At 53.3% G+C, this 15,572-nt stretch overlaps 2 protein-coding genes across 3 annotated transcripts in view; one reads left to right on the forward strand and one right to left on the reverse strand.

Annotated features, from left to right (window-relative positions):
- The window catches only part of DOCK1 (dedicator of cytokinesis 1), a 494,355-nt gene that overhangs the window by 214,930 nt on the left and 263,853 nt on the right, over positions 1–15,572 (reverse strand). The gene's annotated exons all lie outside the window — the stretch shown is intronic.
- INSYN2A (inhibitory synaptic factor 2A) overlaps positions 13,624–15,572 on the forward strand; it is a 58,206-nt gene continuing 56,257 nt past the window's right edge. The window contains exon 1 of the mRNA XM_051833509.2: positions 13,624–13,761. The gene's annotated coding sequence lies outside the window, so the exon portion shown is untranslated. The remainder of the gene's footprint in view (positions 13,762–15,572) is intronic.

The raw sequence follows: 15,572 nt of genomic DNA on the forward strand, positions 1-15,572 counted from the left end.
GCACTCCCTGCGACACCTGACGTCCTGCCCCAGGTTCCACGTCTCCCACGTACTTGCCCCGGGTTCTGCGTGTCCCACCTACTTGCCCCAGGTTCTACGTGTCCCACCTACTTGCCCCGGGTTCTGCGTGTCCCACCTACTTGCCCCGGATTCTGCGTGTCCCACCTACTTGCCCCAGGTTCTGCGTGTCCCACCTACTTGCCCCGGGTTCTACGTGTCCCACCTACTTGCCCCGGGTTCTGCGTGTCCCACCTACTTGCCCCAGGTCTGCGTGTCCCACCTACTTGCCCCAGGTTCTGCGTGTCCCACGTACTTGCCCCAGGTTCTGCGTGTCCCACCTACTTGCCCCAGGTTCTGCGTGTCCCACCTACTTGCCCCAGGTTCTGCGTGTCCCACCTACTTGCCCCAGGTTCTGCGTGTCCCACCTACTTGCCCCAGGTCTGCGTGTCCCACCTACTTGCCCCAGGTCTGCGTGTCCCACCTACTTGCCCCAGGTTCTGCGTGTCCCACCTACTTGCCCCGGGTTCTGCGTGTCCCACCTACTTGCCCAGGTTCTACGTGTCCCACCTACTTGCCCCAGGTTCTGCGTGTCCCACCTACTTGCCCCGGGTTCTGCGTGTCCCACGTACTTGCCCCGGGTTCTGCGTGTCCCACCTACTTGCCCCGGGTTCTGCGTGTCCCACCTACTTGCCCAGGTTCCGCGTGTCCCACGTACTTGCCCCGGGTTCTGCGTGTCCCACCTACTTGCCCCGGGGAGAGGATGCGCTTGTCTTGCTGCTGCATTTCCAGGAGCACTTAGTGCTGCGAATGGTTCTCTTGCGCTCTCACTCCTTGTCTGTTTCTGAAACCCATCGTTTTACATTGAGCAGCATCTCCGCTCAAGAAAAAAACAAAGAAGGGATTGGATGTCTTCCTTTTTTTTTTTTTTTTTTTTTTGACAGGCAGATTTTTAGACAGTGAGAGAGAGACAGAGAGAAAGGTCTTCCTTTCCGTTGGTTCACCTCCCAAATGGCCGCTATGGCTGGCGCTGCGCTGATCCGAAGCCAGCAGCCAGGTGCTTCTCCTGGTCTCCCATGGGGTGCAGGGCCCAAGCACTTGGGCCATCCTCCACTGCACTCCCGGGTCACAGCAGAGAGCTGGCCTGGAAGAGGGGCAACCGGGACAGAATCCAGCGCCCCAACTGGGACTAGAACCCGTGGTGCCGGCACCGCAGGTGGAGGATTAGCCTAGAGAGCCACGATGCCGGCCTTGGATGTCTCCCTTTCAGCAGCTACCTCCACGGCTGCCGTGGGAGCTACACCTGGGCGCTGCATCTTCAGCTCTGACAGCAGAGACAGATCTGTCCCCTTCTTCCTGTCACGCGCATCATCCAAACCACCAGGTTCCCCGGAGACGAGACTCGGCTCAACCCAGAGCCCTGCTCTCCAGGCGAATCCGGCTTCCCCTTGCTCCCATTTTTAGCTGTAAATCGTGAATGAGGTCGCTCCACTCAGTGACGTCGGATTTTGCATCCTCTAGTGAACATCCAAGTTAGGCCCTAAAACAGGTGCGCACACTTGCACTTCACTCTTAAACCCCAAGACAAGCTCAGTCTTCTCCTAACCGGTATGCGCCGAACACTTGGACCTCTCAAGTGAAATCCACGCATGTTGGTTAGACATCGAGAAGTGAAGCAGGAACCTCAAGTCTTGCCGCTAGACTGTTCAAAGGCACAGCTGTGCTTCCAAGAGTAGGCAAGTGAGACGATTTTAAAGATGCTTCCTTGAGGCCGGCGCCGCGGCTCACTAGGCTAATCCTCCGCCTAGCGGCGCCGGCACACCGGGTTCTAGTCCCGGTCGGGGCGCCGGATTCTGTCCCGGTTGCCCCTCTTCCAGGCCAGCTCTCTGCTGTGGCCAGGGAGTGCAGTGGAGGATGGCCCAGGTGCTTGGGCCCTGCACCCCATGGGAGACCAGGAAAAGCACCTGGCTCCTGGCTCCTGCCATCGGATCAGCGCGGTGCGCCGGCCGCGGCAGCCATTGGAGGGTGAACCAACAGCAAAAGGAAGACCTTTCTCTCTCTCTCTCTCTCTCTCTCACTGTCCACTCTGCCTGTCAAAAAAAAGATGCTTCCTTGAGTTAAACACCCTTGAGAACAAGGCAATGTCGTTGAGGGTTCTCTCTGCTCGGTAAACAAAAAGCCATCACCTAAGAGAGATTGTCGTAACCATGTGGTAAGTTATAGCACTAGGCACGGTCAACTAATTTTAATTAGTAAGACAGTTCCACAGCTTTACTGATAACCAGCACAAAAGCATCGTTATATAAAAGAAAATTAAAAATTTATCTCATGTCTTTAGAGAATATCAGGAAGCATCAGCAAGGATACTGCATGGACACCCGGCAAGGTGTGGGCGCCGTGCAATGGAGCTCAGTGCGTTCAGTGGTCACTGATTGCCATGTGGTGCCATAAAGGACTTCTGTCTGGAGTGACGCTCAGGTTAGCGAAAACATTCGCATGAAGCTAACCTTGAAACATTTTCCATATGTTACAAAAAACAATTACAGAAACTTCACCCTGAATCTCAGTTATTTAGAAATCATTAAAACAAAAAATAATATCATGGAGCCAGCACTGTGGTGTTAACAGGTAAAAGCCACGGCCTGTCTGCGACACTGGCATCCCGTACGGGTGCCAATTCTTATCCTGGCTGCTCTGCTTCTGCTCCAGCTCCTTGCTAACGGCCTGAGAAAGCAGGGGAAGACGGCCCAAGCGTTTGAGCCCTTGAACCCACTTGGGAGACCCAGAGAAAGCTCCTGGCTCCTGCCTTCAGCCTGGCCCAGCGCTGTCTATTGTGGCCATCTGGGGCATGAACCAGCAGATGGAAGACCTCTCTCTGTCTCTAACTCTGACTTTCAAATAAACAAATAAATCTCTTCAAAATAAAAAACCCCTATTCATCATCACAACTGCTCCAGCACTCAAAGCCTACAGCTAAGACAGTCCACTTGGTTGTGTGAAGCACTTTGGAAACTCAGCCAGAAAGGAAAACTCAACAATAAGTGCCCATAGTGTCTTGTCACAGGGAGATGGAGAGGGGGAAGGAGCCAAGCATCGGTGGCCTCCCTACAAAGGGACGGCTGCGTCTCGGTTCCAGGACCACAGCCTTCCCTTAAGGAGCAACACCGCACGCTCCTGGTACTCACTGACAAAGACACAACGATACCGCTATTCCCAGTTGTTTTCTGTTGATATTTTTGCAGGGTTACACGAGAAGCAAAAGGAAAAGAAACTGCATTCTCTTGAAATGAATCGAATGCTTTTATTCTTCTTTAAAATTTGGATTTACATAGAGCACAAAATCCGGCCCAACAGCTTATGCTGGAAATCAGAGGTCCGAAAGCATTGCCTGTGGACAGAATCTAGTTCACTTCCCGGTTTTGCAAATCAGGTTTTCCTGGACTCAGCCGCTGCTTGTTTGCTTCTCGGTGTCTGTGTTTCCTCTCCTGCTTCAACAGTGAGAGGGGTTTTCACGGCAGAGAGGCCATGGCTGGCAAAGGGTGAGACACTCGTCCTGTAACTCCTTACGAACAAGCCTGCAGCACCCACCGCAGACCACTCTTGTCATCAGTGGTAGGAACTAAGGGAACTGGAATCTCAAAACGTGAGAGCCTTCACGTCCTGGATACGTGCAAGAATGAACGCAACTCTGCCTTCCTGGGGAAGAAGCACAGCACTGCAGGGTCTTCCAGAAGTGTCCGTGGCTCACTCAAGCACAAGCTACAAACAAACAAGCCGTCTCCATTCTGCTTCCCTAAAATCCGAATGATCTCGCTGATATTTATGGGGGCAATTTCCTGATGGCCCACGAGCCCCTGGGAGAGGTATCATGTCACACCGCTGACGGAGCTCCCTGAGCCCCCTTTGACAAGGTGCTAACTCCCATAAGGCTCTGGAGCCACGGGCAGCACACAGGAGCGATGGACGTGCAACCACTTCAACCAAGACTAGAGAACAAGGGGTGCTTCTGTTTTCCTTTTTCTCCATGAAGACACAGACGGCAATAATAGTAAATGGGGAGAAACTGCACCCCAAACCTGCCTGCACTGCTCGGAGAACAGGAGCTGAGATACCGAGGCGTGCCATCAATCAAGAAGGCTTGGCATACAGGCTAAGTTGCGAATAAGCCAGGAAGCATCTTTATATAAAGTAGAGCAAAGTGTGGAGTATGAAACTACAGGAATATCTGAGTCAAATGGGACCAGACCTACAGGTGCATGGAGACGCGTATTTGTGAGTCCTGATTTAGCAAAACTTGGTCAAGTGGTGTCGTCAAGGACTCTCCAGCTCTGCTCCACACCAGTCCTTCAGGTTCCACATCTCACTGAGATTTTACACTTTACCATATCTCCAAATTAGCCAATAAAGAGAAAAATGTGCAATGCTCCCAGCCCAGTGTCCAGGTCTTTGGGAAACACATCTGCTTGTTTCCTCGCTGGGCTCTGCCTTCTCTCGAACACATGCATCCGGAATATGCTGGTTGCATTAGCAAACGTACAGCACCTCTGCTGCGCTCTGATGGCCCAGGTCATGGAGAGACCTACCCACTCACAGAACAGGGCAGAAACCCACCCCCCAAACAATCAGAAATAGTGTGTCGGTAAATTTATATACACCTAGGTACAAGAATATATGGTAGACTACACTTAACGAGACAGATGTGGTCCTTCAGAGTCATGATGTAGTAATTCTGACAATGACAATAGCTGCAAGTACGGAAGCGTTATCTGAGGGCAGCCTTAATCTACATGAGCCTTTGGTGAAATGAAACCACCAGTCACCTGTGGGTAAGTCACACTTTCACAGAAGGAGCTTGCTCTAAGTGGGTTGTACCCATGGATGGGTAACTCTTAAAATACTGATTCTATTCTATATTCAAATGTAGAGATTATGCAAGCTTGTCAGGAAATAAAGAACAGGTAGTCTATGGGAGATCTTTGCATTTTACATGGTATGTAGATGTGATTTCTGCTTTAATGGAGCTTATTTAAATTTCATGGCAAACACAGGCCATGTTTCAACACTTGTCATGTGCATCAGAACTTAACCTGATTTCACTTTGGCAATATTTTAAAATGTCCTTTAAATACCAACAAAGTATATTCTTCCATCAAAAAAAAAAGCAAAAATTCAGCATGTCTAACATACAAAGGGATGTATTTCTCGGGAAAACCACACACTGTATGCAGCAGGCACCCGCCTCAGTCTGGGAGGGAGTGGGCACCAAACACGGCTCTGAAATGAAGTGCAGCTTTATTCTGCTTACCCTCTAGTCTCAGACTAGGAGGTGGTCGCAAATATCAAATTAAATTCATGCAGTCTGTCCACAACAAGGAGACAGAACATGGAATTCCCCAGGCTGGGACCCACAGCATGAAGCAGGCAGCAGAAGCCACATTCTTTTGTCCACACTGCAGGCAGCCTCAGAGAACGTTCCAGAAGTGAAAATGTTCATTAACACCCAGGGACCAAAAAGGAAAGAACCAGTAACTTATGAATCCGCAGGTGAAAATGCTGGTTCTCCACTATTTTCATGGTGTGAATGAATCACAAGTCTTATTTTAAGGGACTCCGAAGTATCATCAGCAATTTCATGTGACAATATTTACTCCGCTGGGAAAGGGAAAAAAATAAAGCATTAAAATGAATTTCTTCATTTTCATACTTGGATTCAGTGAACAAAATAAATCATCAATAAATTTCATTTTCTGCTAGAACTACAGGGCATAACGCTCACAGCCCAAGACAACCTAATAAAAGGATAATTTTTAGATTTGCTCAGGCTGATCAAATGGAGCCAGGCCATTCCTCTTCAAGTGGGGAGAGAGACCTGAACTCCCGAGGAGCCAGGAGAATGATGAGGACGGTGCTGACCCAGGGCCAGAGCAGGCGTTCGGGCTGCTGTCCGTCACTGTCTCTTCAACCCTCATTTGTTTCTAACTGTTCAACTGCAGGTCATTTTCACTACTGACCAAATTCTGAAATGAAACTTGTTTAGGATTCATACTGAAACACCCATAAAATCAATCACAACTTCCTCCCATCTTTAAGCCAAGTAATAGACTTCTCTGATAATGCAATTTTTTTGGAGTGACTCAATTTCCAACTTCTCACCACAAATTTATTTTTTAAAGAACACACGAATTTTCAAATTTTTTCCTTTAACGCACTACAACAGTCAACTCAAGACACACTGGCAAAAGAGTTCCGTGCGCTTGCCTCCCTCACTTGAATGAAATACATGTTCTGGAATCCTGATGCCTTCCCTCCCCTAGACCCAGGAATGCCTGAGGGACCACTGGGGAGTCTCAGAAGGGGGACAGCCTGCCAGGAAGCTGTGACGGCCAAGACGCAGGGTTCCAACTAAATCATGACCATTTGCAAAGCAGTCTGACTACATGAATTTCAAACTATGGACTTCTAAAAAAGAAGCTGAAATACTAAGCAACATTTTACAAATCCTGGAAGAAATTAAAGTTGCATGTGAAACACGTTGAAATGTCTTTTGATGATGACTTCAAGTCGGTTAAAGCCACAAGAGTGCTACGGGACGAGAACCCAGAAGGGAGCTCCGGAGGCTGCACGCACACGCAGGACATGCTGGCTCCAGGATGCGCTAACACACAAAGGAGGCAAAGCAGAATCAGTGCGCTCAGCAGCCCTGCAGCCTGGAGTCCCCGTAATGGCCCAGCCATTCGAGTCTCGAAGGACTTGATTATATGAACAAAAGAAATGACTGTGGAAAAACACGGACCTGAAGGTCTGTGTGGCCTTACAAGTTATCAAACACAGCTAGATTAAAAAAATATGTAATATTTCCACTGGGAACTTGGGATTTAAGAATAAAACATGAGGCTGACATTGTGGCATAGCAGGCTATGTCTCCCACCTCGGATGCTGGCATCTCATATGGGCACTGGTTTGAGACCTGGCTGCTCCCTGTTACTGTGCCTGAGAAAGCAGTGGAAGATGGCCCAACTACTTGGGCCTCTGCATCCACGTGGGAGACCCAGAAGCAGCTCAGGGCTCCTGGCGTTGGACTGGCCCAGCCCCAGCCTTTATAGTCATTTGGGGAGTGAACCAACAGATGGAAGGAAGATCATTCTCTCTCTCTCCCTCTGTTGCTGTAATAGTGTCTATCAAATACATAACAAATAAATATTTAAAAAGAAAGAACAAAACACATGTTTCCAACACTAAGTAGCTTCTTCCATCATCTGTGATGAACTGTGCTAAGTAAATACAACATCTAAAGTCAGGTAATCAATTCTTGGACCTAAATTAGCAAAATAATTTATTGGACTGAGAGTATAAAAATGCCAGAGGTAGATAATTAGGATTAAGTGTAGAGTGTGTTAGTCGCCTTAAAGAGGGGAAGAAAAACAAAAATACAAAAAGGAGGAGGAGTACCTAACCTAGGCACAGCGTTGTCAATGTGACGCTGGGACCAACGGGTTGCTCTGGGTAACTGCACAGGTGCCAATACAGCGGAAGCAGAAGCATCCAGAGTGATCTTTCGGGGATATGGTGGCATCCATATATTGGGACTGTCATTCAATGAAAAAAATATGTGATGACACAGCTGAGATTATATCGGGGAAACACACAATACTGCCCGAAGGCCAAATGACTATGGTCCACGGCTGTTCCAGAGACAGGCTTCCCTTCCAGGTGTGGTGGACACAGTGAGAAGACCAGGTATGGCTAACGCACATTAATGGATTTCTGGTCCATGAGACTCACAGCCAGCCTGTATGTTACCTGCTTTATGAGAACCTCACGTGAGCATTAATACTTGTGGCTGGAATCTGTGTCTGAGGGCACAGCTGACACCACACCACCTGAAGGGGCGCAGGGTCCTCCGGATACAGACACCTGATGCTGCATGGGGCCAGGTAAGCACCAGGAGGGAGTTCCACTGGCCAATGCCATTCATCAATCAGGACCACACTGTGTGACACAGAGTGACACTCCTCTATACCCTGTGTTCTTGAGCAATCTCCAGGTCTTCTATAAGCCACAGACTTGAGCAGGGCAGTGTTAGAACGTGGCACCAAGCACTCAACGAACTCAATCTAGGCTCTCCTACAGCCTACCTAGCTGGAGTAAAGACTTAACTTTTCTGATCTATATTCATGAAAAGAGTTTTTGAGCACAGAAGCAGATGGTGTCCAACATACTGAGTGCCTGGCACACAGTAGGCGCACAATGAAAGTGCAACATTATTACAAAGGTCTCCTATTCAAAGACAGCTTGGGGAAGGAAAAAGTGTAAGAAGGCGGCATCCATTGTCTGCTCCTCCCATTCCCACATCCCTCCTCCAGGTCTGTGAAACCTCAGGTGGGAACAAAGAGAGGAGGAAATCCCCACCCCAGGAGCCCCGCCCAGCTAATGAGAGGTCTCAGTTCACCAGGACAGACAGGTACGAAGGCAGTCAACAGTCTCACACCAGCCAGGTGGATTAACAAGCCAGCCACTGAAATTTGAAAGCAATTTTTTTTATCCCTTCTTGACCTAGTTCTGGTCAAAGGTATCACTCTTCAGTCTGGGTATATTAGCTGCGTGATGAGAGGTTGGCTTGTGCAGGCTCAAAGATGCTGTTGGTGCTACCAGTAGGGATTAAGAAAAGCCCATTAACCATCTACCTCTGCTGGAAGAGGTCTGCTCCTCAGACTTCAAGAATAGGGAAAGCTGGGGTGGGGGCTTGCAACTGTACTTAAGTTCCTGCTTGGGATGCCTGCATCCAATGCTGCAGTGTCTGGTTCCAGCCCCAGCTACCCCATTTCCATCCAGCTTCCTGCTAATGCATCCTGGAAGGTGGCAGCTGATGGCTCAAGTTCTTGAGCCCCTGCCACCCAGGTTGGACACTGGGTGGAGCTCCTGGTTCCTGGCTTCAGTCTGTCCCAGCCTGGCTGTTGCAGGCATTTGAGGAGTGAATGGGGGTATGGAAGATGCTTCTCTCTTGCCTTTCAAATAAAATGCAAGTAAATAAAATTACGACCCTGTAGGCACTATCACCCAGCTAACCACTTAGGGTGAGCAAAATCAAACTGCATGTGTTTATTCCCCCTACAAGGGAAAAGTGAGGCACCTAAGAGAAAGGTGAGGCAGAGCCACTGTTGGGAGCACCCTGCAATGAGTAGGAGGGGGAGGGTGGAGAGCCAGACGCACACGCCTCTCTTCATCACGCTCATCTATCACTGCCTACCCTGGAGGGTTTGTGAAGGGGAACCTGGAGCCACCTTCATCCTCTTAGAAATGAAAATATCCCACTTCCTACAGACACATGAGATTTGCAAGGATACATCTGGGTCTCAACTAGTCTCCACGACATTCGCTGTTCCCAGACTCACTGTACTGGGGCCAGTAAGCCCTGCCTACTCTCTCACTGCAGAAGGAAAAGAAATCTACAGGGAGGGGCATCCCTGGAGCAGGAACCAAGCACTTGAGAAACACAGCTGTGTTTCCCACAGCAAGGAAAGACGGCTTAGCCGCCAGGACAATGGCAGAGCCACAGGCAGAGGCCTTTTCACAAAAGGAGACTTACAAGCCAGAAATAAGTCTAGAGAGAAGACGGTGACTGCTGGACAAAGGCAATGATGCAGAAGGGCTTCTCTTGAGTCTTGTAGGCAAAGGATGAGGCCTGGCAGGAGCAACCTCTGAGCACTCTGCCGTCCTGCCTTGAAAGAGAGAGGCGGAACGCTGCCTGTTACTCCGCTCTACCCCACAGGTGTGCGTCCATGCGAGTTAGTTCCTTGTAGCAGAAGAGCACAGGGCGTTGGGAACGGAGGGGCCTTCCCTGCTCATCACAGGAGGAGGCTCACCTGAGAGGCCCTCCAGACCATCAAAGGGCAAAGGGTGGGGGGGCATTTCCACAGTGAATGTGGTCCAGGTGCTCCCAAGAGGGGCCTTTCTAGTCACTGACCATTCAAGAAGTCTCACCTGCAGCCGGAGCCCATGTGCAGAACCTCTCTCTCCCCATATCTTGGGTTTCATAGAGGATGCCTTTGCCAGACAGAAAAGACCCTCTTTGATGGATATTGTGGTTCATGGACAGGGATGGATTGTTGGGATAAACACAGCAATGATACAGTGACCAGGCTCAGACAAAACGCAAGGGAACACTTGATGAGCTTCTATTTACATAAGCAACTGTGCAACCATCTTTTCAAGTACAAAACAGTCCAGGGAAGGGGCCGTGGCCTTGAAGACGCACCACGTCCCAGATGTAACCACCACCCTGATGTTTCCTGTGGTTGACAACGTTTTTACATTGTTGCATTGTCGCCTTCATTTACATGGAATCCCTTGAGATGCACCTGTGCATGTCTGCCCGCACAGAGACGTGCAGGGTCTGCTGCTTTGGATCGTGAACACCCCACCCCCCACCCCAGCCACTGCAGGCTCCAGGGAAGGTTCTGTGGCCGCCATGTTCACACTGCATGATGGAACCGAGATTTTTACCCGTTCTTGTGAGGATAGGGGCTAGGGTTGTTTCCAGTTTGAAATTAACACCAACAAAACGGTTATGCATATCCAGGAATGTTTTGACTTTCATCTACTCATGTTTTTTTAATGTGAAAATTGGGAAACGTCGGTGTTCTGTAGGGGTGGGATTCCAGCACTTCTCTGCACACTTCCAGGAAGAAAGGAAAAGAGAGACTCGCATACTTGGCTTGGTGTTTATCCCTTTTACTCTTTAGATGCCCCTGGTTGTAGGAAGTCCTACTCAATGGAAAGTAGCTATATTCCCCTTTGCAGGTCCACCTGTTTCAGAAAAAATCTGAAATGAAGTATAAGCACCCAACTTATCCCTAATTGAATCTCAAATTAATCTACTGTCTATCAAGTTCCACTCCTTTTCTGAAGAAGCTGAACATTAAGGACTCACTCCAGACTCTAAACATAGCTGTCTGTCCCACCCATCAAAAATAATAATGCCAAGGGGGTCTGCAGGCTGGAAGACGGCCAATCTCCCTCCTCCCCATCCAGCCTCCTGCAGAAATTTCTCTTTAAAGCTGTGGGCATGATGGTGCCCCAACCTCGCACATGCCAGGCATCTATCTATCACAAAGGAAGTCAGACACGTTTGCACCAAGATTTTGCTTTGTGCTGCTGAAGACTAGAACATCAGTAATACAACGGGCAAACAGCTTCTCATTTCAAAAGAAAAGAACAACAACTATTTTAATAGACTAAGAGAAGTAACAGTATGTCTACCAGATAAGCAAGTGACTCAAATCAGTCTTGATAACACACCAAGTTCACTGAGTGTCGCGTCTAGCCTGCCAATTCCAGCTGTTTCCCTCCTAGAGGCAGGCATCCTCCCCATCTCAGATGACGCAGTCCTGGGAGCTGCGTTCCTGCCAGGTCACCGTGCACCTGCGGCTGAGCCCACGCTCCTGTGCATGCCCTTATATGTATCTGTTCCCACTCACGGTTCCTGAAGACTTCCACTACCACCAGCGCAAGATCCATGCTTCCAGCAGCTTTATGTACAACGACATGCAAGTTACAGTTGCAATAAAGCAAGACTTGCATCGAGTTCCTAAGACCAGTAGGAGGTTCCTGACGTCAGCAGCCCGACAGCACAGCCCAGGGGGAGCATGCTGGAGTGCTCAGGGACAGCAAGCCTTCCCATCTGGGGTTAAGTGTGTCCCCCAGCCCTGCACGTCCCCTCAGGTCCCTGCCAGATAGAAGAAGAGGTAGCAGGCTTCTAGGACGATCAGGCAAAAACCAGCCTTGTTTCCCCAGTGCTCCCCCAGAAGTCTCACCAGAAGCCAGAGAACTGGACTAAAAATCAGACTTGGGGTATCCAGGCTAAGAAGGAGAATAAAAAATTTGAGGTGGGCAGTTTGTTCCATAGATTCAGGAGTCCCTTCCTGGCATATGTGGGTCCCCAGGAACTGGGGAGCTGAACCTCAAAGGCAGGATAATCCCCAGCACTTTCTGCATGTCTGGACACACGGTCCCAAGCGCCCTCGGGTAGGCAAAACACTGCACGGGGATCCATTTGTAAAGAACAGCCACGATACAGAGCTCCGCGCTGGGCTCCACTCCCGTCCAGACAAGGATGGAGCCTTGGCACCTGGCACAGGGCTGCTGCTCCACACAGGAGCTCTGAGGGGCAGGTCGTGGTGGGACCCCCTGACGTGTCTGAAGAGGTGGGTGGGCCAAACGACTTCCCACTGTCCTCCCCATTCACTCCCGAAAGGGGGTCAGCACTTCTCCGTCCTTTCCTGGGAAACACTCGGACTAATCAATGTGTCTCCTTCCAATACCTCCTAGGAGGAAACCTGCAGTGAGCTTTCAGTCCCAGGCCCAGACAGCAGAGCCTGCAGGCAGGCAGCAAGAAGCCCCGGGCCTGCTGCCCTGCGCACCGCAGACACAAAGCTCCCTGGAGGACCTGGAACCAGGGGTAGGGGCTAGCACATTGAGCATCCAACCTCTTCCTGCCCAGGTCAAGGGAACTCTGCCCAAACAGCAGCAGCACGTGCCCTGTGACATCTGCAGGCGGGTGGTGTTGGGGGGGGCGGGGGGGTCCTGATTCTAAGCAGCAGTGGCATCTGCCTGCTCCACAGCGCTCCTAAATGTCACCAAGCAAGGCACCTGGCCGGCACTTCCACTTCTGACCTCGGGCCGCTCGCAGCTGGTCTGCCTTCCTGGCCCCTCTTGGAGGGGGGCGGACCCCACACGCACTGAAACACACCTCTGACCTTGGCCTCCACCAAGCCGCGATCCGCAGGTGAGGGGGCAGGCGCCCAGCCCCCCGCACCCTTGCGTGTCCGAGCCGGCTGGCGCAGCCCCCCAGCCATCGACCAGGGTCCCCAGCGACCCTCCCGAGGCAGAACGCGGAGTCCCCGGTCCGCCAGCTGCTCCGGAGGCGGCTCTGGGTAGACTCAACAAGTTCCTGGGCCGCGCAGCGCCGCCTGCAGCCCAGAAAGCCGGAGGACGCGCCACGGTGGAGCCCCGCGCGCAGGCGGCAGCCGGCGGCAGCCGCTTCCACCTCCCGGTCCTCCAGCCCGGGCTCGGGCGTCGGCGGCGGGGGCTCCTCCACTCGCTCCCGATCCTCCACGCCACGCACGCGGCCCGGCCCGGCCCCGCGCCGCCCCCGCCCCCACCCCCGCCCCGCGGGCTCGGGGCTCCGCCCGCCTCGGTGCCAGCCAAGCGCACAGGCGGCGCGGGCGCGCGGCTCCCGGCGCCCTCTCCTCCGGCCGCCGGCTCCGCGGAGTAGCCGGGACCCGGGAGCGGCTGCAAGGACTTCCCTGCCGCTCCCTCCCCCTCTCCGCCCCCGCCTCCCAGCCCGGGCTCCGACATCGCGCCGAAGACAATTGCAGTAAATGAGGACATCGGAGGAGCACCGGGCCGAGTGGCTGAGGCTGGCTCCGCCGCGCCGCGAGCAAGCGAGCGCGCGGGCGTCCCGGGAGCGGGCCGAGCTGCTGCCTCCCCGCGCGCGTCGCTGAGCGGGGCCGGAGGGAGGCGAGCTGCGGCGCGGGGGCCGGCCGGGCCGGGCGGGCCGGGCCCGCGGCGGTGGAGGGGGCGGGCGGCGGGCGCGCAGCCGGCCAAGTCCCCGGAGCCGAGCTTCCTCCGCGCGAGCCCGGCCAGCTTTGCCGCGGATGCCCTGCCCGGAGCGCTCCGTGCCGCGCCAGGCTGGCCAGGGTCCGCGGCGAGACATGCCCGAGCCGGGCGCTGCACCGACCTCGACTTCTCTGTAAGCAGCGGAAGGTAAGCGGAGCCCCGCGTGCCCTCCGTCCGCGCCCCGGCTCCCTCTGCACTTGGTCGCGGGCAGAGCACCGCCCGGACGGGCGCCGACCCCGGCCCGGGCGCACGCACTCGCCCGAGAGCAGCTTCGCCGGGGGGCCGGGACGCGCGGGTGCAGCCCGAGTGGGGCGGGCGGGGGCGGGCGGCCGCGGGGGCGGGGGCGGGGGGCGAGGTTATGCAACCGCGTCTGGCGCGGCGCGGTCGCCGAGGGGCGTCTGGCAACTTTGGCGACGACCAGGGAGGCGCGGGGCTGCCCATCTGTGAGGCCGGCTCTAGACAAACGCCACAGCCTCGGGCGCGCCCCACAGCCCTGGCCGGGCAGAACTGGGGGGCCTTGGGGGCAGCAGCCTGCCCGGAACGTGGAGGGGTGCCTAAGAATTTCCCAAACTAAGGAGAACCGGCAAGCACGGCCGATTAACTTTGGGGGGCATAAGTCGGGGCACAGGGGCCCTGGCGCCAGCCGCTGGAGACGCGCAAGCAAGAGCGAAGGAGGCTGCGCACGTGCGACGCCGGAGCCTCCGCTCACCAGGGTTGGCACCTTCGCGGGGCTGCGGGCCAGGGTCGGCGCCCGCGGGGTGGCCGGGTGCCCGGCGTCCCGTGTCAGACCGGCGGGCGTGGGAAACCAACCGAGGCTGCAAACCGAGCGGCCCGGCGAGGGCAGCAAGGCAGAGCGAGCTCCCGGCCAGCCCGGGCCGGGGCAGCGCCTCCAGCCCAAAGTCAAGAGCCACAGTGTGCATCCTGCTGCTTCATGCCCAGGGTTCCCGGCTGGCGTCTCCATGACTGGGAGACGGGTAAGAATGCTGTGACCTCAGCATTCTACTACCCAAAAACACGCCCCAGGGAGATGGAGCCGGGGACACGGGGCTGCCAGGAGAGGGGGAGGAGAGGCGCCCGAGTCCACCGTCTGTCTAGCACATCCACAGAGCTCGGCTGCAGCCCTGTCCCCTCTCCTGCTGCGGGTCTGCGCTGGGGGCTGGCCGCCGTCTTGGGTCCCTGAGCCAGAAGCGGCAGCAAGGCAGCTGAATTTGACCTTGTCTGCTTAGGTGTTTGAATTCTGCGGAGGTGAAACTGGAGAGTGGGACGCAACTTTGGGCAGCCCTGCCGTGGCTGCCAGGCACATTTCACAAGAGCGGAGCTCAGGCTAGCCGAGGGCGGACGGCTGTGGCTTGTGGGGCTCTCCCTGGACAACGACTTGCTCATGGGCTGCCCTTCCCTCTCCCAAGGTGACAGCACTGGGGATTGGATTTTCCAACACCACCCTAACCAGAGGCCCCGGGCGCTTGCCAAGGAGTAGTGCATACGGGAAAATGATACAACCTTCCCAAGCTTAGCTCAGACTGAGCAGAAACTGTCATGTGCTATGCAGAGGAGGGAGAGCCTGGCTTCCACTGTTCACATCTTGCTCTTTATTGCATTCATATCCTGTTGAATGTTACTTTCAAAGTTCATATTTATCTTTGCAATTTTCTTGCAAGATTGATTAGCAAACGTGCACAAGCAGCTCATGGGAAAAAATGGAAGTCCTGCCATCTGCATGCCTCACAAGATATTAATAATTTACTATCTGTGTTTACTACTTACATTAGATGGCACTGCTTCTCACGATGGTTTCATTAGAGGCGCATTGTGGAAAAAAAGTCTAGCACAGCTATCACTAATTGCATGATTTTGCATAAATTATGTTAGCTACAGAGAGTTTTGTTTTCTTCACAAAATCCATCATTTGCTTAAAAAGAATGACTCAGTTTAACTTCTTTAGCTAAAGGAAAGACCTC

Source organism: Oryctolagus cuniculus, chromosome 15, assembly GCF_964237555.1.
Source record: "Oryctolagus cuniculus chromosome 15, mOryCun1.1, whole genome shotgun sequence".
Lineage (NCBI taxonomy): Eukaryota > Metazoa > Chordata > Mammalia > Lagomorpha > Leporidae > Oryctolagus > Oryctolagus cuniculus.